At 48.1% G+C, this 23,992-nt stretch overlaps 1 long non-coding RNA gene across 1 annotated transcript; it reads right to left on the reverse strand.

Moving 5' to 3' along the window:
* Nucleotides 1-4,382: 4,382 nt before the first annotated feature.
* Nucleotides 4,383-8,073, reverse strand: LOC117202218 (uncharacterized). Its single transcript, XR_004484424.2, has 2 exons — nt 7,243-8,073; nt 4,383-6,019 (listed from the first exon to the last, which is right to left on the reverse strand). It is a non-coding gene; the product is annotated as an uncharacterized LOC117202218 (long non-coding RNA).
* Between the last annotated feature and the right edge of the window lie 15,919 nt (nt 8,074-23,992).

The raw sequence follows: 23,992 nt of genomic DNA on the forward strand, positions 1-23,992 counted from the left end.
CACTGAGAGGAAACTGAGGCTCAGAGAGGTTACGTAACCAGCTTAAGACCACACAGCCAATAAATAGAATAGACAGGGCCCGTTTAGATGATTTGAACTGGTACTTGGATTAGCTTTTTTTTTCTTTTTTTAATAACCAAGTATTTATTTTCATGTGTATTAGAAAAGAAATAACTAGTGTATCAAACTCATATGTTTCTGGTGAACTATTATTCTTATAATTTCACTATTATCTTTAGTCTTAAGACTAAATTCGCTTGTTCATTTAAAAACCTTTAATAGCTGTGTATTTATGTTAATATGTATTAGGAAAAAAATGTAAGTCATGCATTAAACTCATGACTTTTGGCTGTGATATAATTTCCTTTTAAAAAAATCAGTTAAGTAAAATAGCAATTGATTTAAAGGAAATTTTCAAGTAAAAACAGTAAAAGTATAGAAAAAAAACTACTACAGCGATACTAGAATGAGAGGGGAACGCTTGCCCAGGCCTTGGTGGCCTCCTGGAGATAGTGGAAGAGGTGGAGGACAGAGGGAACCTGAACCTTAAGAGACTGAAGGTTGTCCTGGCCCCAGCTTTCCCCATACCCACCGCCTGTCTAGGCGCTTTCTCCCCTCCGAAGCCAGATGGACCTTTGAAAAAATGTAAGCCACATCCCGTTCCTCTCTTGTAAACCCCTCCAATGGCTTCCCATTGCATTTAGAGAAAACAAACTCTTCCCCAATGCAGAGAAGGCCCTATATAACCCAGTCTGCCCCAGCCTATTCCCTGTCTTTCCTCACTGGCTGTGAGGTGGGATCACGGCGGCCTCATTGCTATTACTGCCTCAGGGCCTTTGCACAAGATGTTTCCTCTGCTTAGATCACTCTTTTTCTAGATCTTCACACACACACACCTCTTTCTCAGCCACATCCCCAGAGAAGCTGCTCCCTGCCTCCGTCAACCCCCGAACTAGAAGTAACTTCAGGTTACTTCTGAGTACCACAGTCACCTCACACGGGTTCATTTACCTGAACAGCACTTCTAACACTATCTAGATATTTTTTTTCTTTTTAAAAAACACTATTTTTTGTTGTTCCATTAGATCAAGAACTCTGTCTTGTCACTGCTGTCTCCCCAGATTAGTGTCTGGCACATAGTAGGTGCTCAGTAAGTATTTGTTGGGCACATATGTGTGTGAGTGGTGGCTGAGGGGGCTGGAGAATGGGTTTAATTAAGCTCATGCATCTGCAAATGGGAGGCAAGTTTCTCCAGAAACAACTGAGAGGTTTGAGGTCCTCCAGATGAACAGTTCAGGCAGCTGAAACTAAAAATGCAGATGGGATTAGTCACCCTCGGAGCCTGGTAACACTGGCACCAAACGCACTCCCCATCCAAACATATCACAACACTGCGGGCCCCTGCGTTGTCAGGGCCCCAGGTGGCAGCTCTGGCATTTGGGAGCTGGCAGCAGCTGAGCAGTGCGGGCACGGGGGGAGGGGGGGAGTGGGGGGGAGAGGCTGGGGGGATGGTGTGTGGAACAAACTACGTCAAGGGCCACGGACAGGGTTGCCTGGCCTGGGGACAGGCAGTGGCGGTGGAGGAGGGGAGGGCTTCCTAGCACGAACCTTGAGAAAATTTGCCTTGAAGAATGAGCTCAAAGTTGTTGAAAAAGAAAAATTCCACCGCTAAACCGAAGCAGACCACTCGGTTGTGAAATACATTTCCACGACACTTTGCCTGATCAAAAGGGGAAATTCTCTGCTTTGTTTCTTTTTGGTTTTATAACAGCTTTATTGAAATATAATTCACATGCCGTATAATTCATCCATTTAAAATGTATGATTCAGCGGGTTTTGCTATATTCAGAGTTTTTCCATCATCACCACAATCCGTTCCAGAACATTTTCATCACCCCAGAAAGAACCCCCAACCTGTTAGCAGCCCTCCTCCCCTCAGCACTAGGCAGCCACGAATCTACTTTCTGTTTCTATAGATTTATCTCTCTGGATACTTAACATAAATGGAATCGTATGGGATCTTGTGTGACTGGCTTCTTTCATATAGCATAATGTTTCCCAGGTTCGTCCATGTTATAGGATGTATCAGTACTTCACTGCTTTTTTTTTTTTTCTTTTTTTTTGCGGTATGCGGGCCTCTCACTGTTGTGGCCTCTCCCGTCGCGGAGCACAGGCTCCGGACGCGCAGGCTCAGCGGCCATGGCTCACGGGCCCAGCCGCTCTGCGGCATGTGGGATCTTCCCGGACCGGGGCACGAACCCGTGTCCCCTGCATGGGCAGGCGGACTCTCAACCACTGCGCCACCAGGGAAGCCCGACTTCATTGCTTTTTATGGCCAAATAATGTTCCATTGTATGGATAGACCACATTCTATTTATTCATTCCTTGGTTTACGGACATCTGAGTTGTTTCCATTTTGGGGCTATTATGAATAATGCTGCTATGCATATTCAACAAGTTTTGTATGGACATATGTTTTCATCTCCCTTGAGTATATATCTAGAAGTGGAATCTACTTTCTTCTAAAAGAAAAAAAAAAATCCCCCAAGTCAACATATGTATAGGGAGAGTGGATTTAAAATATCACTTGTAGCTGTGACAGAACAAGTGAACTTCGTGAGCATGGGGGCTACAGCTGCGCCTGGCACATACTAGAAGCTCAGTGAATATTTTCGAATGAATGCCCAAAGGCTTACTCATTCTGCAATCCCCAGTGGAAAGGCCCAGGGTTGGAAATGCGGCAAAAATGGCTCTCTATCCATTCATCCATTCATTCAACAAATATAGTGACACAGAGTAGTTCATTCAATGTCATTTGAATTTAATCAACTGTTGAGAGTTTCTTGGACAAAATTGGAGAAGTCCCTACCCCTGTGTGTGAGGAACTCCGTCGAGAAGGGAATACAGACAAGTAAACAGCACCGTAACACAGGAAGAGGCCACTTCCCTTCCCCTCTCATTTTTGGTGTTTCCTTTTTGAGCCAGTGATGCCTCCCCTAAATTCTTGGTGTGGGGTTCCTCTTATCCTCAGGGCAGAAGCAGCAGTGGGGAGAGAAGCTCCATCTTCAGGGGAGCTTGGTCCGCCTTTAAGGACCTATCCTTGGGTGCTGTTATACCTTTTTGTCTGAAATCAAGGACCTACATTAACTCGTTTACGGAATGAAGGGCATCTTGCCTAATGCCTTTTTCTGACTGTTGACCTGTTTCCGCTGAACTCCTGAGAACAGCCTAAGCTGTGTAGGAGCCTTGGGTTCAGAGATGAACAAAGACAGCCCCTGTCTACCTGGACCTCCAAGCCTGATGGACAGGACACATGGTCCACAAGCAGCCCAGAGGGACAGACTCAGATGGGGACACTGGCGCTGGACCTGCCTCTGGGCCTTCTGTCTGAGAATATACAACTTTCTATGTTTTATTAACTTGTCAAATACATTCTTACATCAGGTCCCGGTATACTTAGAGTTTTCATGTGTATCTTTTTTTTTTTTTTAAAAAAGAAGATATTCATTTATTCATTCATAAACATTTATTGAGTACCTACTATGTGCCAGGTCCTCAGTGCAAAACAGAGATAAGTAAAACTTTACCTTGAATTGTGAATGCCTCACAGTCCAGCAAGAGAGAAAGACAAATCGCAGGGAGCCCTGAGTATGTGCTGTAATGGGGGATGTACAGGAGATATATTATTTTTATTCTATCTCACATATAATTTTCTCATTTAGAATATATTGTTACACCCATGTAAATCTTATATATTACTTTAGTCACGTATCTTACATATATTCTCTTCTCATCTGGGTTATATGTAATTATATGTATTATCTTTGCTTTTAAATTTTATGATTTTACTTCTCAAAAGATAGTTTATAGCTTTCTACTGTATCTTTGAGTTTTATCTTTTTAACAATATAATCTTTTTAAAAAGGTGCTTTTTTCCTCGTGATTTTAATGGTGGTGCATTTTCAATGGAGAAAGTTTAGAAAATATAGAAGAAATAAATACATAAATAAAAAAATAGCTTCTCATCTCCCACCACCCAGAGACAGGAATTGTCTACCTGCTACTGTCTTTCCTTCTAGTCTTTTTTCTAGGCTATATGCAATGTTATGGGTCTTATTATAAGAGTGGGACACGCTCTTATTAAGACACATGGTATTTAATTTTAATGAGATTGGTAGGGGTGCAGGTGTCTCCGAGGATGAAGCATCCACACCTTCTTTCCCAAAGAAGGTCTTGATTTTCTTCCTCTCTGGGTCCCCAATCACCCCATCCTGACTACTAAATGCAGGAGCCCAGGGCATAACCCCATGGCGGCAAGGGTTTCTGGCAAGCCTGGGACTAGGGTTCTGAGGCTGTGCCCAAGGTCGGGGCGTCAACCTGGCTCCAGAACCTGAGCCCTTGTTCACCCTGGGGAGGGGGTGGAGGTGAGGGGAGAGCAGGTGAATTACTGGGGGTCTGGGGGAGTGTGCCACTGCCCCCCGCAGGGCCTTCTAAATAAGGCCCTGGAATCTGCTGTATCAAGAGACAGCCGAGAATCCACGTGGCCCCAGAGTGACTTGTGTGGGGCGGGGGGCACTGGAAAGCCAAGACCCACCACCCAACATTTCGCTACCCTCCAGCCTCTTTGAGAAAGGAACTTCTCGGAGAACAGTGCGTGACGTACACGCAATATTATCCCAGCCTGGGAAGTGGAAGTTGGGGTTCTCTTTGTTGAGCGGTGGTGGCCTCACATGGTTCTAGGAGGTGGGTTGCTCGGCCCCCTTTACAGCGAGGTGGAAACTGAGGCTGGGAGAGGTGGGGTGACGTGTCCAAGGTCACGCAGGGTTGAGGTGACCCTAAGACAGGCACTGTTAAGCCCCCCGATGCTCTCCTGCCCCGAACCCGGGCCGTCCTGGGCTCTGTCTGCGGCTCCCTTCTCTGCAGGCACGGAGCATTCTGTAGGGTAAATTTCCCAGCTTGGGTCCCCACCTCCTCACCTCCTCCCTCCATCACAGCACAGGCAGGAAACACAGGCTCCCCGTCTCAGCTTCCCAGCAGCCCCCGGCCGTGGCCTTCACATACAAATATTTATCTAGTGAATTAATAAACACAGAGAGCGCAGGCCTGCAGATAAAACCAAGCTGGAGCATAATCCTCGATACAGGTTCTCCTGGAGGTCTCTATGTGCACAGCCACATGGCACTGTGTGTGTGTGTGTGTGTGTGTGTGTGTGTGTGCTGGTGGTGGAGGTGAATAAAGAGTTGGATAATGGAGTGCAGTGGTTTGACACGCGGACTCTGGAGCCTGGGTGCCTGGGTCTGAGTCCCAGCCTCTCAGCTGTGTGGCCTTGGGAAAGTGACCACCTCTCTCTGTGCCTCTTTCCTCCTCTGTGAAATGGTACCATGGTCAATGGTCCACACCTCCTAATTCACGCAACAGTGCTGGTACTAGAGTCAGCACAGTGCCCGGCACATAGCAAAAGCTTTTAGAGTGAAACAAAATATTGGAGAAACTGAGTCAAGATTCCGAGATGAAGCAACTTAACAAGAGAGAAGCCACTTGCACCAGGAAGCTCCCCAGAGGAGATAACATCTGGAATGTTCTGGAATTCTGCCTAAACCCCCCCAGTGGCTCCTCGGCTGTCCTCAGAACCATCTCAGAGAGGTCTGTTTATTGCTTCCATGGCTCACGAGGCTCCACGCTGTCTGGAACCCAAATTAACCTGTTGATTTGGCCCCCACGAACGTGCTCTGCTTGCATCTTCCCCACTTTGGCCTCCCTATCGCCCTCCCCCCAGCAGTGGCTCCAGCCCAGAGCCCCGGAGCTGTTTTTGACTGCCTCTCCTTTCTCTCTCATACCCTGCAGGCTGTATCACATGCTGTCCCTCCAACACGCAACTGCTTCTCCTGATGGCCACCAGTGCTCGCCCCTCAGACCTGACCCATCTCCCACCCGGATGCAGCAGGAGCCTCTTACCTGAGGCCCTACGTCTGCTTCTACTCTTGGCCCAAGAGCTGCCAGGGATCCTTTCATGATGAACCTAGGGGCAGGACAGGTATAAAGACACAGACGTAGAGAATGGACTTGAGGACACGGGGAGGGGGAAGAGTAAGCTGGGACGAAGTGAGAGAGTGGCATGGACATATATACACTACCAAGCGTAAAATAGATAGCTAGTGGGAAGCAGCTGCATAGCACAGGGAGATCAGCTCGGTGCTTTGTGACCACCTACAGGGGTGGGATAGGGAGGGTGGGAGGGAGGGAGATGCGAGAGGGAAGAGATATGGGGATATATGTATATGTATAACTGATTCACTTTGTTATAAAGCAGAAACTAACACACCATTGTAAAGCAATTATACTCCAATAAAGATGTTAAAAAAACAAACAAACAAAAAAACCAGCTCTGAGGTCGTCACCTCTCTGCGTTCGGCTCCCAGGAGCTTCTCAGCAGACGTGGAAGAAAACCCCAGATCCTGCTGCAGCTCACCAAGCCCCAGCCTCCGGGGTCCAGCTCTCCTCCTCTCCTCCTGTGTCACTCCTGTGCTTGAACCACACAGGCCTCCTTGCTGTTCCCCTCAGAGCCTGTGCACCTGCTGTTCCCTCCCCCGACATGTGCCTTTCCTCACAAGCTCCCGTGTTCCCCTCCGGGTCTCTCCCCAAATACCACCTCCTCAGGGCGTCCCCCGACCCTCATCTGCAGTACCCCCAACTCTCTCCACACGTACACCCCAATCTTTTCACCTCTTTCCCACCTTAGTTTCTCTTCACAGTGCTCATCTCCACCTGAATGTATATTACAGTGTAATTTTATTTATAAAACGTATAAATAATTTTAAAAATTTACAATATTGTCTGTCTCTCGAGCGCATAAGACCTGGGAGAGCGTGGATGTTTCCCGAAGGGAAGAGGGCAGGAGGAAAGGGATGCAGGCAGGAAGGGAGGGAGGAAGGAATTGAGGGTTTGCCTGATCTGATCCCATCCAGCTGCGAGGCCGCAAGGAGGAGGGGAGAGATGAACCCCAGGAGCGAGGATATTTGTGGGGACAGCCTGTCTGGCTCACAGGACATTGTGGAATATGAGGCAGGAGGCGGGGCAGACTTTTGGAACAAAATTTATGGAGCTTTAAATACCAGAAAAGGGAACTGTGGAACCAAGAAACAGAATTCAGCATTGACCTTAAAACGTCTTCCTTCTCACTGGAAGACAAGTTAGCTTCTAGAAAGGACAGTGAGGATGGAGTCCTATAAATCATATTCCAACCTTGGTTTGAGCTGCTCTCCCGACCGTCCATCCATCCGCTCGGCAGCTGGGGAGGGTGTGGACGCGGGATCTGAGGCCAAAAAGGAGCTTGCGGAGTCACACCCTCTGGAATGCTGCGGCTGTGATGAACCAGCTCCAGATTCGCCCAGTTCCCGTCAGAACAAGAAACCAAAGGAAAAAAAAAAACCCCTGAGGCCAGACTGATCAGCACAGAACTTAGCAACAGCACAACAAGCTGTAGTCAGCCCACTTCTACAGCCGAGGTTCTCTTCCGCCAGGCCCAGGGCTTGGGGACTCACCGTCTCTGTGGGCCTGTGGACCCAAAGGCCGACTCCATGGCCATGGGGTGGGGGGTGGAGCTGGGGTTGAAGCTGGAACCACAAGGGCTCCAGGAATGGCTTAAAATCCCAGCATTCCGCATGCGCTCCCTGTGGGGAGCCTGAGAAAGGAATGCTGATGGGTGTCCCCTTGGGCACCCTGGTTCACTCTGCTATTTCAGGGGCTCACCCCATGCACGCCCTTGTCAGGAGCTGGCAAGGGGATAGGGGACTTCAGAGTTTCAGAAACATCCAAAACATCCCGGCTTGTCTCGGTGAGTCACACCCTCCCACCTTCACCATCACATCTGGAGGATGACGAGCTTGGCCAGCTCCTGACCCAGTTCCTCAGACCTCCTCCCACCTTCCAGGCCAGCGTAATTGTATCAGAAAATATCTCAAGTATATGGCAAAGTTCAGAGAATCATACTGTGGACGAGCACCCCTCACTCCCATTTAACCCTTAATGATTTGCCTTATTTGCTTCTGATTTTTCACTTTTTCTCTTAAAAAAAAAAAAGTGTCTGCGTAAGCACGGCTATGGTAGGTGGTGGTGGTGTGATATCCCCAGGCCTATCTGGGGAGACACGCAGACCAGCAGATCATCTGTCATGCTGATGAGAGGGTGCCTGGCAGATGCCTGACAATAGGACTGACACATAGTAGATGCTCAGGAAATAGTGGTTTTCCTGGTAACGCAGCATCTCACCCACCTGCGTCCTGTGAGGCACGCAGTCTGCAAACGGAGCTCGGGCTCACTCAGCCGGGAAGGGGACCAGGACTGTGAGCCTTGTTGGGAGCAGACAGAGGACAGCCACTGGTCCCCCAGTGCTGTCCCTTCCTGGGGGTGCAGGATGGAGTCCCTCCATGGGGTGCTGAGGGCAAGAACCCACCAGAGAACAGGGACATGAGGGAGGTTGCCTTGATTTCCCTGAAGCAGCCATTGGGGGAATTCAAGGCAGGGGCTTCTCCAGGGATGGGGGTCTCGGGGCTCGCCCTGATGACCCCCTCTCTCCCTCTGCAGCAGCTGTGACCTGGCCTAGTTGAACCTGTTCTTGGCCTTGCCGCCGTGACAAGGAGTTGGGGCAGATTTGTTGCAGCTGGGGGTCCACAGGTGGAGTGAGTGAGAGGGTCTGGAGCCCAGGGATGCAGCAACGCCTAAGTCTGTCTGACTCATGGACTTAGTGACTGTGCAACTCGCTGAGGACAGAGCACCCTGTCCTGTCCTCCAAGGGCCCCATCTTAGGCCCTGACTCAGAGGTGGGGAAGTAGGGGGCTCTCTCTGAAGCCCTAAGCCCCTAGGATGGAGTCCCTGCTCCAACACTGAATAGCTGTGTAGCCCGTGCAGGCAGTCTCTCCCCGCTAAGTCTCAGTGCTTCGTCATCTGTGAGTTGGGAGGATTAAGTGACCGACGCGGCAGCCCTTATTCCAGCAGATTCTCGGGGGCTGCTGCCACCCTCCACCCTGCTGTGCTGTTCTAAAGCAGCAGTTCTCAGAGTGGAGTCCCCAACCACCACCAGCAGCATCACCTGGGAACCGGTTAGAAATAAAAATTCCCAGGCCCCACCCCAGACCTAGTGAATCAGGAACGCTGGGGTGTGGCCCAGTGCTGTGTTAACAAGTCATCTGATGCCCACTCATACTCGGGCACCACTCTTTTAGGGCATCATCCTGATCATGTCACTTTCATGTTCTAGATCCTTCCATGGCTCCCCATGGCCTTCTGGATAAAGTTCAAGGGCTCTAAGCAGCATTCGAAGCCCTCCCCTGATGGCCCTGACTGACAGGAGGTACCAGACCTGTTCGCCCAGTCACATGATAGGCTGCTAGAGGGCAGTGCCAGTGACTCAGCCCTCCAACCTGTGTGCTCTGCCCCCAGCCAGGCTGGCAAACTGCACAGAGGGCAGGAGAAAACAATGGCCTGTGTTGACTACGTGCATGGCTCTTAGTGGCAGTCTGACGTTCGGCTTCTGGCCCTCACTCGTGAACCTGGCCAGTTGCTGCACGGTTTGCAGCCTCAGTGTCCTCATCTATTAAATGGGCATAATAATAAAGTGGCTGCTTAGGTTACTGTCAGGATTAAACAGGTGCAAAGTGCTCAGCCTAGTGCCTGGAAAATAGCAAGAGCCTTAGGGTATCAAGGGTCCACAATCCCTTATCCCAAATTCTTGGGGCTAGAGGTTTCAGAAATCTGACCTTTTCAGATTTTTAAAAAATTCATTCATTCATTCATTTTGGCTGCGGTGGGTCTTCGTTGCGGTGCGCGGGCTTCTCATTGCGGCGGCTTCTCTTGTTGCAGAGCAGGGGCTCTAGGCCCGTGGGCTTCAGTAGTTGAGGCACGTGAGCTCAGTAGTTCTGGCACACGGGCTTAGCTGCTCTGCGGCATGTGGGATCTTCCCAGGCCGGGGATTGAGCCTGTGTTCCCTGCACTGGCAGGCGGACTCTCAACCACTGCGAAGCCAGGGAAGTCCCAGCTTTTCAGATTTTAAAACGGGGACTATACCATGTATTTACATGACACATCCTATGGGGGTGGGGTCTTCTTCTAAAAACAAACACACTGATGTTTCCACATCAAAATGTATGAATATGCAAAGTAAGTGCAAATAATAAAGACGGTCAATCAATAGCCTCCTATCAGTTCAGGTCAAGGCAAGGCTCTTGGGCTTTTCTAGAAGGCAATGGGGAGCCATGGAAGTTTCACCTTGGCCAGGTGACCTTGCCTCACTGAGCCTTAGTTTCCCCATCTGCAAATCGGGATTGGCAGTTGTCCTTTGAAGGGCTGAGGGACGAAACACTGAGACGAAGGGTGCTGGGCTGAGCCCCAGAATTCCCCAGGCCCTGCCCCCAGCCCACACCCCAGCTAACCTGGGCCTGGGCTCCAGAATGAGGAGGAGCCCTTCCAGCCTGTGTTGTCCAAACATTGCAAAGCCCTGTCGGTGCTCTCCAGGGTGGTGGCACCCTGAATGTAATGGGGGCAAGGAAGCTGCCTCTGTGCCAGGAGCCTGTGGGTGCAGTTTCCGTGCCTGGGACACTGCAGGAAGCAGGCTGGCTCACACAGGCTGGATGGCCAGTGCCACCCGAGTGAAACTACAGGGACAGCTAGGCCTTGGTGATAAGAGCCTTCAGGTACAAGTCTGTGTGCTCTAATCCTAAAAGCAATCACATTTCCAACCCAGGCACTGACTGCCTGTCTGTATCTCTTTCTCTCAAAAACTCTTTTATCAAAGTTCAACATTTTCTGAACACCACAGAGGATTGGGGAGCTCAAAGTCTCCAAAGCCAGAGCCCTGCATTCAAATCCCAACTCGCCAAAGACTGCCTGTGTGATCCCAGGCAGATTAGCTGACTCTCTGTGCCTTCGTTTCCTTATCTGTAAGGGAGTGGGCACCTCCATCCTTCTAGGGGCTCAGATCAATAACTCAGAGACAGCTTTGACTCTTCTCTTTTCCTCAGCCCCACATCTGACTATCAGGAAGTGCAGCTGGCATTACCTTCAGACCTAGCCAGATCTTCCTTCCTCCCTTCATCCACCCCTCTGCTCAGAGCCAGCATCGTCTCTCACCTCCCTGTTCTTTCTGCTTCCACATTGGCTCCCGAGAGCTCATTCTCAGTGCTCTCAGTGCCTCCCTGTCTCAATCAGAGGGAAAACTCAAGTCCTCCGGTGACACCTGCCCACCCCCCCACCCCGCCATGTGGCCTCACCTCACCTCCCAGCCTCATCTCCTGGCCTCACTGCTGCTACCCTCTCTTTGCTCACTCTTCTGATGCCGAGGAAGGTCCTGCCCTTATACATGGCCCTGGCCGTTCTCTCCGCCTGAAATGCTATTCCCCAGATACGAGCCTAGCTCGCTTTCTGACCTTTCTCCAGTCTCTGCTTAAATGTCATCTGACTCCAACATTTAAAGGGCAGCCCCCAACCCCCCAGGCCCTCTCTGTCTCCCTCCTTGCTTAATTTCCCCATATGGCTCTAATCACTACTCAGTAATCCTGCATTTTACTTTAGTTGTCCGGAATGTAAGCCGCAGAGGGCAGGGAATGTTGTGAGGTTTGTTCCCTGCTGTGTCCGCAGCACCTAGAACAGCATGGCCCAGGATAAATACATAACTATTTGTTGAAGGAATGAATGAACGAATGAATAACACCTACTGTAAGTTTGTTGTGAGGATTAAGTGAGTTAATGCAAAGCACTTAGAACATGCAGGGCTCGTGGGAAGCTCAAGACAGGTTTGCTATTGCTATTGGGACGGGGTGTGCAGAGATGGCTTGGAACACAGCCATGGGAGAGACAAGTTCCGTCCCTGCCAGGAGGATGTCCTGGAAGAGGCTCAACTCATGCAGACTCCTGGGGCTGTGAAAGGGCCCGGCTGCCCTGGAGATGTGAGCAGCCAGGTGAGCAGGTGTGGGATGAAGGCGGGGCTGCCAGGGATAGCAGCAGCTCCAGATCATGAAGCACCTGAATGCCAGGTAAGGGGTTACACTTGCTCTGAGGGCAGTGGGGACCTCAGGAAGGCTTTGGGTGGGAGCAGGATTGAGGAAGAGCGTTGATGACTCTGAGAACCAGGACCTGTGCCCTTTGAGGTCTTAATGGGGAAGGTTATGATCTTGAACTGGAAGCTTTGTTGCAGCAGCAGGGGACTGAGAACCTGTGCTCTCCCTAAAGGGACAGTCTCCTTTCTAGCCCTGCCATGGCTGGGAGGGGCCCTTCTGGTGAGCAAGAGGGTTCCCTCAGTGATGCCCCCACCCAATCCTGTGCCTTGCCCAACGTTGCGGGAGTGAGTTGCCCACCTCTGGCAGTTTCCCAGCAGAATTGCTGGGATAGTAGGAAGAAAGGGATGGCGGCTGGACTGTGTGGCCCCCTTGGGCAGGAGGGGCATAGATGGGTCCTCAGTGTGGGGCAGTGAGGCGCGCTCTGTAGGCTGGAGGCTTCCAGGTAGGGTCTCTTCCAGGATAATGTTGGGTTGTTGGGTTTTCCGGGGCTGGTCAGAATCTGCATTTGGGGTACCCACTTTTTTTTTTTAAACAAATATCTACTCGGTTGTGTATTTTTTAAATTCAATTAGTTAATTAGTTAAGCTGCGTTGGGTCTTCCTTGCTGCACGTGGGCTTTCTCTGGTTGCCTCGAGTGGAGGCTGCTGTTCGTTGCGGTGCGCGGGCTTCTCACTGCAGTGGCTTCTCTTGTTGCGGAGCATGGGCTCTAGGCACGCGGGCTTCAGTAGCTGTGGCTGGCGAGCTCCAGAGTGCAGGCTCAGTAGTTGTGGCTCACAGGCTTAGTTGCTCCACGGCATGTGGGATCTTCCCGGACCAGGGATCGAACCCGTGTCCCCTGCATTGGCAGGCAGATTCTTAACCACTGAGCCACCAGGGAAGTTCCTGGGTACCCAATTTTAACAGCAAAGCTATTCTGGGAATTCCCTGGTGGTCCAGTGGTTAAGACTCTGTACTTCCACTGCTGAGGGCCTAGGTTCGATCCCTGGTCGGGGAACTGGGGGACTAAGATCCCACAAGACGCGCAGCGTGGCCAAAAAACAAAAACAAAAACAAAACCCAGAAAACTATTCTAAGTGATCTAAGTATTTCATTCATCCAAGTATTTATTGAGTACCTACTATGTGCCAGACCTTGTCCTAGAGAGCTTATAGCTGTGAACAGGACGAAGTCTCCACCTTCACAGAGTTTACAGTCTAGCAAGAGAGACAGTTAACACATGAGCAAATAAAAATATCATTTCAGGAGTGAAATGATAGCTGCTATGAAAGAAATAAGGTCAGTGTAGAATGGTTTAGGGCTGGGGTTAGTGGCCAGGTGGGGTCTCGAGCTGAATCAATTGAGGAAGGACGCCTAAGAGGATGTGAGGTAAAGTATTCCAGACGGAGGGAACAGCAAGTGCAAAGGTCCTGGGGCTAGGAGACCACTTTAATTAGTGTGAGGAGCAGCAAGGAGGCCAGTGTGGCTGCAGTGATAAGAGGAAGCCAATCAGCGGTGTGAGAGGAGGTTGGAGAAGTGCTGAGAGCCAGGTCAGGCAGGGCGGTCAGACTCCTCGCCTTTGGGGCTCTGGGACTGCCACAGATGTCCCAGCAAGGCTGGATTCAAGCCAACTGTCTGCTCTCAGGCACAGACCAGATGAGATACTAGTTCCATGCAGGGGCTGTGGTCCCAAGATGCCACCATCCCCTCCTCCTTTTTCTTGTCCAAGTCTCTCCTTCTGGAATGTTCCATTAGTCCAGTTTGGGGTGGCAATGGGGGCTGCAGGGGTGGAGGGCTGCAGCCAGGGATCTTGCTGTCTTTGGAGGGCTGCAGCTGGAGGCCTAATGTCCTCCCATCTCAGGCATGGCTCTTCTGTCTCCATTCAATATACTGGCTGCAGGACTTCCCTGGTGGTGCAGTGGTTAAGAACCCGCCTGTCAATGCAGGGGACATGGGTTCGAGCCCTGGTCCAGGAAGATCCCACATGCTGCGGAGCAACTAAGCCTGTGCGCCACAACTACTGAGCCTGCGCTCTAGAGCCTGCGAGCCATAACAACTGAGCCCTTGTGCCACAACTACTGAAGCCCGCACGCCTAGAGCCTGTGCTCTGCAACAAGAGAAGCCACCGTAATGGGAAGCATGCCCACCGCAACAAAGAGTAGCCCCCGCTCTCCGCAACTAGAGAAAGCCCGCATGTGGCAACAAAGACCTAACGCAGCCAAAAATAAATAAACGCAGTCAAAAATAAATAAATACAATAAATAAATTAAAAAAAAAAAAAGACTGGCTGCATCGGCTTCCTTTCCCTGCTGCCTGCTCCAGATGCCCCCTCTGCCTGGTTCCATCAAAAGTCCCCACACTCCACGCTGGGCCCCCTGGGAGCTTCAGGCCACATACTGGTCCCTGCCCAGCCTTGGCTCTCAGACACCTTCCTGCATCTCTGTGAGCTCCCAGGCTGCTGCCTACCCTTTGTGCTTCGGATCCGGGCTTCCACGTTCTACCTCATCTCAGCTGGCTCTTGGCTCTGGCCCCGTCAGCTGGTGACACGTCCAACCTGACGGCCAATCAGTGGATCCCCAGATGTAGATGATGGCGTTGTGAATTTGCCCAGTGTTGACCGTATCACTGTGGCTAGGCCCTCTGTGGGGTGATGGAGATGAAAAAGACATATACCATCAAGGAGCTCCCAGGCGACAGGGACCGCAGAGCTGTAGCAACTCGGCCAGAGGAGTAAAGGCCCCGCCATCTACACGGCCCCCTCTCCCACAGCCATCTTCCTTTCGCCAATTAAAGAATGTTCTATCTGGCTCTACAAGAATTAAGTCATTCGCCGCTGCGGTCGCTGACCTTCAGCACCCGCTGAAAGGAGGTCGGGGCAGAGATCAGGAACGAGGCACTCTGTGCTCTGGGAAAACTGGCAGAACAGGCCTTCACGTAGTTAGATATTTTCAGGAGAAAATTTTATGAACCCAATTTCTTGCAACTCTCCACACTTAGAAAAGCATTAAAATCATTAACTGAGATATCTGTTGGTTGAGACTAGCAGAGACCCTACCGAGAGGTTTGCATGGTTATATATACCGCTTCTCCAAAATCACACACATGCTCACCTCCCCGCCTCTCCCCAAACCCACCTCTTTGGAGCAGTTCCTCAGAGCTGAGAGGCTGTCTCCTGGGCTGTAGTCCTAAGTAAGTCCCCAAATAAAACTGGAATTCACAGCTCTCATATTGTTCATTTTATTTCGGCCAACACTTTGATGTGTAGTCTGTTGCTTTCAAAAATTTTATTTGGAAAATGTTCAAATCCACAGAAAAGTTGCAAGAATGGCTCAATAAACACCTCTCTGACCTTCACCTAGAGCAGTGGTTCTCAGTCAGGGGTGATTTTGCCTCCCAGGGGACAGGGCTAGAGGCAATGTCTGGAGACATTCTTGGTTGTTACTGGTATCTAGTGGGTAGAGGCTAGGGCTGCTGCTAAACACACTACAATGCATTGTATGTGGTGACTGCCACTCACAACAAGGAACTTTCTGGTTTTCATCACAAGAAAAAAAACTGTAACTATGTGAGGTGATAGATGTTAAGTAAAGGTACCGTGGCAAACATTTCACAATAAATGTGTATACCAAGTCATGACGTTGTACACCTAAAACTAATGCAATATTATGTGTCAATAATATCTCAATAAAAAATTAGATACACTGAAATAAAACCACACTGAAAAGTTGAACACGAAAGCCTGGAAAAATGTATAATGTGCAAATACTAACCAAAAGAAAGCTAGTGTAGCAATATGAATATCAGACGACTAGATTTTAAGCAATTATATTAATAGAGACTGTGAGGGAAAGTACATAGAATTAAAGAGAAATTGAAGGGAAAATCTTTTAAGAAGGCACAGCTATCATAAGTGTGTATGCACCTAAAAATATAGCCTCTACATATATAAAAGGAGACATTTATAAATCCACGATTTAACTTGGGATATTTTTAATACATCTCTCTCCAGCAGACAAATGAAAGAGAAAGGATATAGCCTGTTTCAGCAAACAAAATATTTCAACTTGATTATACATATAGTAAATAAATAAATTATATATATATATATATATATGCAAACACACACACGCACGCACACACATACCAGCAGAGACTGAGGGGGTTCCCTCTAGGACAAAGTACTAAATCTCATGGCATTTAGGTGGTTGTCCTCTAATCGCCCTGGAGATTACATCACTAATGTCCAGCCCAAACCTTACAACCAAGTGGTGAACTTGAAATTGCCATGTGCAACTCTAAAAAAAAAAAAGAAGAATTTTCTTTCTTTCTTTTTTATTTTTAAATAAATTTATTTATTTATTTATTTATTTATTTTTGGCTGTGTTGGGTCTTCGTTGCTGCGCGTGGGCTTTTCTCTAGTTGCAGCGAGCGGGGGCTACCCTTCGTTACAGTGCGCGGACTTCTCATTGCGGTGGCTTCTCTTGTTGCAGAGCACGGGCTCTAGGAGCGCGGGTTTCAGTAGTTGTGACACGCGGGCTCAGTAGTTGTGGCTCACGGGCTCCAGAAGGCAGGCTCAGCTGCTGTGGCACATGGTTTCTCCAGTTTCTCTGCGGCACGTGGGATCCTTCCCGACCAGGGCTCAAACCCTTGTCTCCTGTGTTGGCAGGTGGATTCTTAACCACTGCACCACCAGGGAAGCCCAAGGAGAAGAATTTTCTGGTTGATAATGTCAGTAAGGACAAGGTTGAGAAATCCTGCTCTAAGCTGACCATTTCATGTGCTTTCATCTCTTGCTCTCTCTCTCTATGTCTCTATATATCTTCTTCTTCTGCCCCTCCCCTCCCCCTCCTTCTCTCCTTCATCATTTTCCTCCTACCCTCTCCTCCTTTTGTTTAACCCTTTCAGAGTATGTGGTAGACATCATGACTCTTTGCCCCTAAACACTTCCATACCCCCTGCATAATCACAATATTCACTTGATATAATATGATTATCTCATATACAGTTTATATTCAATGTTGCCAACTGTCCAAATAATACCCTTGATAGCATTTCTTTTTCCCCATCTGGAATCTAGCCCAGGATGAGGCCTATATTCAGTTGTCCTGTCTCCTTTCTCTCCTTTAATCTGGAACATTTAGTTCCTCCGCCCTCTGTGTCGTTCATGACCATGACATTTCTGCAGAACACAGGCCTACCGTTTTGTAGCACGTCCTTGTCCTTCCGTGTGGGTTTGTCAGGTTGTTTGCTCAGGATCAGATACAGGTCCTGCCTCTTTGGCAGGGCTTCCCCAGCAGCGCTGCCCAGTTCTCAGCGCATCACATCAGGAGGCACGTGATGTCCGGTGGTCCCAAATGAGCTCCCAGCTAAGCTGGGGTCTGCCAGATTTCTCCACAACGAAGGTACACTTTTCCCTTGTGGGATTAGCAAGTAATATGAAGCCTGATGATTTGAGGGTGTATATCCTGCCCACCCCCAACAAACTTCCCACCCACTGATGACTCTTACTTAAATCAATTTATGGAGCCAAATGAGTTTCTAATTCCATCATTCCTTGATGATTCCAACCTGATGATTCTCCAGCATCCATTGATGACAAAGGAATTAGTTTTTACTACAATGGTTGTCCAGTGATTTTATAAATCTATCATTTCCTCTTCATTCATTAGTTGGAATTCTTCTGTAAGGAAGAGCTTCCCCCACCCCCCTTCCTTCCTCCCTCCTTCCTTTCACCTTTCTTTCCTTTCTTTTTTCTTTATTTTATATTTATCAGGGTGAATTTGTGGATTCTTTTTTTTATGTTCAGTATATTATAATCCATTGCCATCATTATTCAATGCTCAATTGTCCCTGAGAAGTCAATACCTAAGTTGTTCCATAGCTGGCAACGGTGATCTCTTCAGGCTGGCTCCTGTATCATTTTGATTCATCATTCTTTGGTCACTTCCTCACTTTCTGCCAAAACCTGGTGTTCCAGGCTCATCTTGTATTTTTCTTGTTCCAACCTTGGGATCATCCATTTCCCCAAATGGCCCTGGTTCCTTTTTTTAAAAATTTTTATTTATTTATTTATTTATTTATTTATTTATGGCTGCGGTGGTCTTCGTTGCTGTGCACGGGCTTTCTCTAGTTGCAGCGAGCGGGGGCTACTCTTCGTCGCGGTGTGCGGGCTTCTCATTGCGGTGGCTTCTTTTTGTTGTGGAGCACGGGCTCTAGGCATGAGGGCTTCAGTAGTTAGTTGAGGCACGTGGGCTCATTAGTTGTGGCTCACGGGCTTAGTTTGCTCTGCAGCATGTGGGATCTTCCTGGACCAGGGCTCGAACCCGTGTCCTCTGCATTGGCAGGCGGATTCTTAACCACTGCGCCACCGGTCCTGGTTCCTTTTATTGGGGAACGATATTTAGAAACCGAGATCTGGGTGCTAGGCGGGCTCATTTTTATTGGGGTGTCATTGACCCCGGCCCTTTCAGCAGACAGAGCTGGAAATCAACATTCATTTGTGTTTAAATACATTTACAGCATGAGCTCATACTACCCCCTCAAATTCCAGTCTAACACCACAGGAATTTTCTCCCTCCCATATTTATATGTCCCTTGCTGGAAACCCTGACTGCCAAGAACATCAATGTATTTGCTGATTTGCTCAGTGCTATAATAACCACAATACAGTTTCAGACCTGGTGAACCACAGTGAAGCTGTTACATAAAGTTCAGGCCTTCTTTCCAGTTCTACTGTCTTTAGGTCAAGGGCAACACAGTGTTTTGGCTGTGTTAAGAGGTTCTTTGGATTTGTTCTTTTTCCCCTCTCTGTGGTCTCATGATATCACAATGATATATCAATTTGCTATACAGTTAGATTAATTTGCTTTTATTTGTTTAATATTAGAGTTTTGACCATTCTTGTTGATTTTGCACCTTGCTTACTTCCTCTCTGGCTCTGCCTCCTACGATTTTGGACAATATTCTGAGCTGAAAATGCTTAGGGTGCTGGTGATACTGCCGGGAGCTCCTTCTGCTTCAGATTCCCAAAGTGTGGGCTGTAACACTGCCGGCTCGAGCAGAGACAATTTTCCAGACTTGGCATGAAATAACAGTAAATTACACTGTGAGAAATCCATTCTTTTTCTGATTCCCCTTCCATCGTTGGATTACTTCAGTCAGAAAGCCTCAGGTTCGTGCTACTGTGGCTTTAATGCCACTTTAGCAGTTGCTGATCTCCCTTTGTAACAAAGAGAGAGGCTTCAGGCATAGAGCTGAAGAAGGCAATAATATTCAGATGGAAGACAGGACATTGTTTTATTTATGTTTGTTTCTTAGAGCCAGGCTGCCTGGTTTCTAATGGTACCCTTGCTGTTTTCTAGCTGTGACATTGGACAAGTACTTAAGACCTCTGTGCTTCAGTTTCCCCATCTATGTATTTGAGATATAATGGTACCCCAATAAGATTGTTCTGGAGGTGAACAAGTTAATGTTAGTTCATAGTGTTAGTTAGTAATATGCCTAGCAGAGTGTCTATATTCATTATAGAAGCCCCTATATTCATTTTTATGAAAACTTTTTGTTGATGGGAGGTGATTCTAGTCTTCCGCTCAGGGTAGTGATGCAACATTTCCTCTTAAGATTAATTTGGTTCAGTGAGCTAATTAAAAACAAAAATTAAGGTTAAAAACAGTGGTCTGGGGGCTTCCCTGGTGGCGCAGTGGTTGAGAGTCCGCCTGCCGATGCAGGGGACATGGGTTCGTGCCCCAGTATGGGAAGATCCCACATGCCGCAGAGCGGCTGGCCTGTGAGCCATGGCCGCTGAGCCTGCGCGTCTGGAGCCTGTGCTCCGCGATGGGAGAGGCCACAACAGTGAGAGGCCCGCGTACTGGAAAAAAAAAAAAAAAAAACAGTGGTCTGCAGATTTAGCAAAAATCATCAAAGTCTTATGGTGTGATGTGTGGACCCTTCCCTGCAGGTTTCCTTGCTGTCCCAGCTTTTCAATAAAATTATGTAGGTGAAAGAACACTTTGCCAGTTGTAAAATGCTCTATTTCCTCTCACCCTTCCTTCCCCCTCCCTCCCTCTCTCCCTCCCTCTCATCCTCCCTCCTACGCTTCCTCTCTCTTCCCTCTCTCCTTCCTTCCCTCCTTCCACAAATAATAAAGACTCCATCTAGGTGCTGTGCCAGGTACCGTAGCTCTAGAGGTGAATAAGTCATGAAGCCCATCCTCCTGAAATTCACAGTCTAGTTGGGGAGGCAGACTAGTAACCAGACAATTGCTACCTTGTGATAATTGCCCTGAAGGTAGAGCTCAGCATAGCTTGTGATCGGAGCAGAGGGGTGTGGGACTGCCTTACCAGCCTAGGTGCGGGTGGGTGGCTCAGAGATTGTTGCTGAAGGCAGAGCTACATCTTTTCTTTGTTTTTTGGTTTTTTTTAATATTTATTTTTTTATTTACTTGGCTGTGCTGGGTCTTAGTTCTGGCATGTGGGATCTGTGTTGCCGAATGCGGGATCTTCGTTGCCACGTGCAGGATCTTTAGTTGCGGCGGCATCTTTTAGTTGTGACATGCGAATTCTTAGTTGTAGCATGTGGGATCTAGTTTCCTGGCCAGGGATCGAACCCAGGCCCCCTGCGTTGGGAGCGTGGAGTCTTAACCAGTGGACCACCAAGGAAGTCCCCAGAGCTACATGTTAAAGACCATGTAGGAATTATTGGGGTGAAGAAGACCAGGAAGGTGACCCTGACAGAGGACTCCACCGATGTAAAAGTGTTCAGCCTTTGAGAGCACGCACCACGTGTTTGTTCAGGAAAATATGAACACTCAGGGTGATGGTGCAGGGTGCAGGGCTTGGGGGTTGAAGCAGGAGGCTGGAGAGGTCCGCAGGGGTCAGTGAATGAAGGAGCGAGAAGGTCAAGTCCAGAGCTAGGGCTTCATCCTCTACCACGGGGGAGCTGAAGGAGTCCAGAGAACATCAGGATGTGGTCACATTGCATTTGGGAAGGTCATTTGGGCGCTGCGCCTGCTTGGAGATGCAGGCCTGGAGTCTGTATGTGGGGATGCTCTTAAGCCTGGCCCGTCTCCCCACCACACTCCTCATCCCTATCCTTGGGCACTGAATCCCATCACTCTGTTTTATTTTCTCCTGATACTTGACAGAATCTGGAAGGATCTTTCTTCTCCCTTCAGTTTATCTGATTATTCTGTGTCTCATGGTTAGTTTGCAGGTTCTAGAGGGCACAGCATTTGTCTTGCTCTCTGCTGTGTTCCCAGCTCATAGTACAGAGCACACAGTAGGTACACAGTGCATATTTGTTGAGAGAAGGAAGGAAGAGAGGAAAGGAGGGAGGAAGGAAGTGGAAGAGATGAAGGAGGGGTGAGAAGGGCAGTGGAGACTTGTGGAGGAGTGGCTGGGGCTCGGGAGCCCCAAACCTTCTCCTGGGCTTCTCCCCACCATCTTTTTTCAGATTTTTAAGTGGTGGTTTTCACCAGAACATTCTTTCTTTCTTTCTTTTCTTTCTTTCTTTCTTTTTCTTTCTTTCTTTCTTTCTTTCTTTCTTTCTTTCTTTCTTTCTTTCTTTCTTTCTTTTTCTTTCTTTCTTTCTTTCTTCCTTCCTTCCTTTCTTCCTTCCTTCCTTCCTTCCTTCCTTTTTTTCTTTCTTTCTTTGCCTTTTCACTCTGTTCATTGTGTCCTTTGCAGAAACTTTTTAGTTTGATGTTCACTGTAGTGCTATTCACAACAGACAAGATGTGGAAACGACTTAAATGTCCATGGACAGAAGAATGGATAAAGAAAATGTGATGTGTACATACAATGGAATATCATTCAGCCTTAGAAAAGAAGGAAATCTTGCAATAAGCAACAACATGGATGAACCTGGAGGACATTGTGCTACGTGAAATAAGTCAACCACAGAAGGACAAGTACTGCATGAGTCCACTAACATGAGGTCCCTAGAGTAGTTAAATTCATAGAGACAGAGAGGAGAATAGTGGGTGCCGGGGCCTGAGGGCTGGGGGGGAGTGGAGCTGCTAATCAACAGGTATAAAGTTCCAGTTATGCAAGATGAGTGAGTTCTATATATATGCTGTATAGCCTGTGTGTGTAGCTGACAGTACTGCATTGTGCGCTTCAAAATCTATTAGGATGGTAGATCTCATCTCAAGTGGGTTTTTTTTTCAAATTTTTATTTTATATTGGGGTGTAATTGATTTACAATGTTGTATAACTTTCAGGTACAGCAAAGTGATTTAGTTATACATATACATATATCTATCCTTTCTCAGATTCTTTTCCTGTATAGGTTATTACAGAGTAATGAGTAGAGTTCCCTATGCTATACAGTAGGTCCTTGTTGATTATCTATTTTTTGTATGATAGTTTGTATCTGTTAATCCCTTTCTCTCAATTTATCCCTTTCCCCTTTGGTAACCATAAGTTTGTTTTCTAAGTCTGTGAGTCTGTTTCTGTTTTGTAAAGAAGTCCATTTGTATCATTTTTTAGATTCCACATATAAGTGATATCATATGATACTTGTCTTTATCTGACTTAAGTGTCATCTTAAGTGTTCTTACAACAATAAAATACTTAAAAAAAAAAAGACATAAGGAACTCCTAAAACTCAAACTAGTAACCCGATTAAAAAATGAGCTAAGGAATTGAATACCCATTTCTCCAAAGAAGACATAGAAATGTCCAACAGGTATATGAAAAGATGCTCAACGTCACTAATCTTCAAAACCTCACACCTGTCAGGATGGCTATTATCAACGAAATGAAACAAAATAAAACAAAACAAATGAACAAAGAAAACAAGTGTTGGTGAGGATGTGGAGAAACTGGAACTCTTTTGCACTGTTGGTGGGAATGCAAAATGGTGTAGCTGCTATGAAAAGCAGTGTGGAGGGTCCTCAAGAAATTAAAACTAGAACTACCATATGATCCCTCCATCCCACTTCTGGGTATATATGCAAAAGAATTGAAAACAGCTTTCTTTTGAGGTGGTCAGTACTCTCCTTCTTGACCTGTCCATTGGCCAGAAGTTACGGCCCTTCCGCCTTATTCCCACTACCCCTGGGCCTGGGTACTTTGCTGGGGTACCCAAGAAGCACCTGCTGATGTGCTTAACAGCCCTGGATGCTCTCAGGAGGCTCAACGTCTCACCAGGGCTAGGAAGGTTTCATTTAACAAGGAGTCTCTGCTACCACCTACTGGGCATCTGGGGAAAGGGCTTCACAGTCACCCAAGGAAACGTTCCTGTGTCTGGACACTTATGAATAAATGTCACCACAGCCATGATTTTATCAAATGATTACTCTATGTCAGACATTGTACCAGGTGCTTTCAAAACACGATGCCTTAATAGCCAACAACGTGAAACGCGGCCGATGTTATTCTGATGTATTTATACAGAGAGAGAAAGAAAGAAACTTAGAGAAAGAAAAAATGGCTAAGGTCACACAGCTAGTGATGGCCAGTCTGGATTCTCACCCAGGTCTCTCTGGCCCTAAAGTGGGGCTGAGCAGTGTCTTAGAGAAAGGCAAAGAGGCAACGAGAGGGTGGGCAGGAAAGGCGGAAGAACGGAGTAGAGGGCTGTAGATGGTTCTGGAAACTACTTCTGGTGCCCTTCCCAGGAAAGTTCACTCATGGTTCCTCCCTCTCGGGGCACCCATGCTGTCCCAAGGCCTTGCTATGAGCCAGGACATCTTCCCAGTGACCCTGGGTGTGCACTCCCTCATCCAGCACCACACAGGGGTGGATAGCTTGGGCCACCATCCTCCAGGGAGTGTGGTGCAGGGGTGAGACTGCCTCCAGGCCCTGAATCTGGTGCTCTGGGTGACACAGGTGATCAATCTGGAGAAGCTGTACACAGGTGTCGATGGTCTGGGTGATCTCCTCACATTTTGGGGGCCTGAGGGTCAGGCTGGCAGAGTGGGTAGGAGACCCCCTCTATGGGGAAGATTCCCCAGCATGCTCTGAAAT

This window comes from Orcinus orca, chromosome 3 (genome assembly GCF_937001465.1).
Source record: "Orcinus orca chromosome 3, mOrcOrc1.1, whole genome shotgun sequence".
Taxonomy (NCBI): domain Eukaryota; kingdom Metazoa; phylum Chordata; class Mammalia; order Artiodactyla; family Delphinidae; genus Orcinus; species Orcinus orca.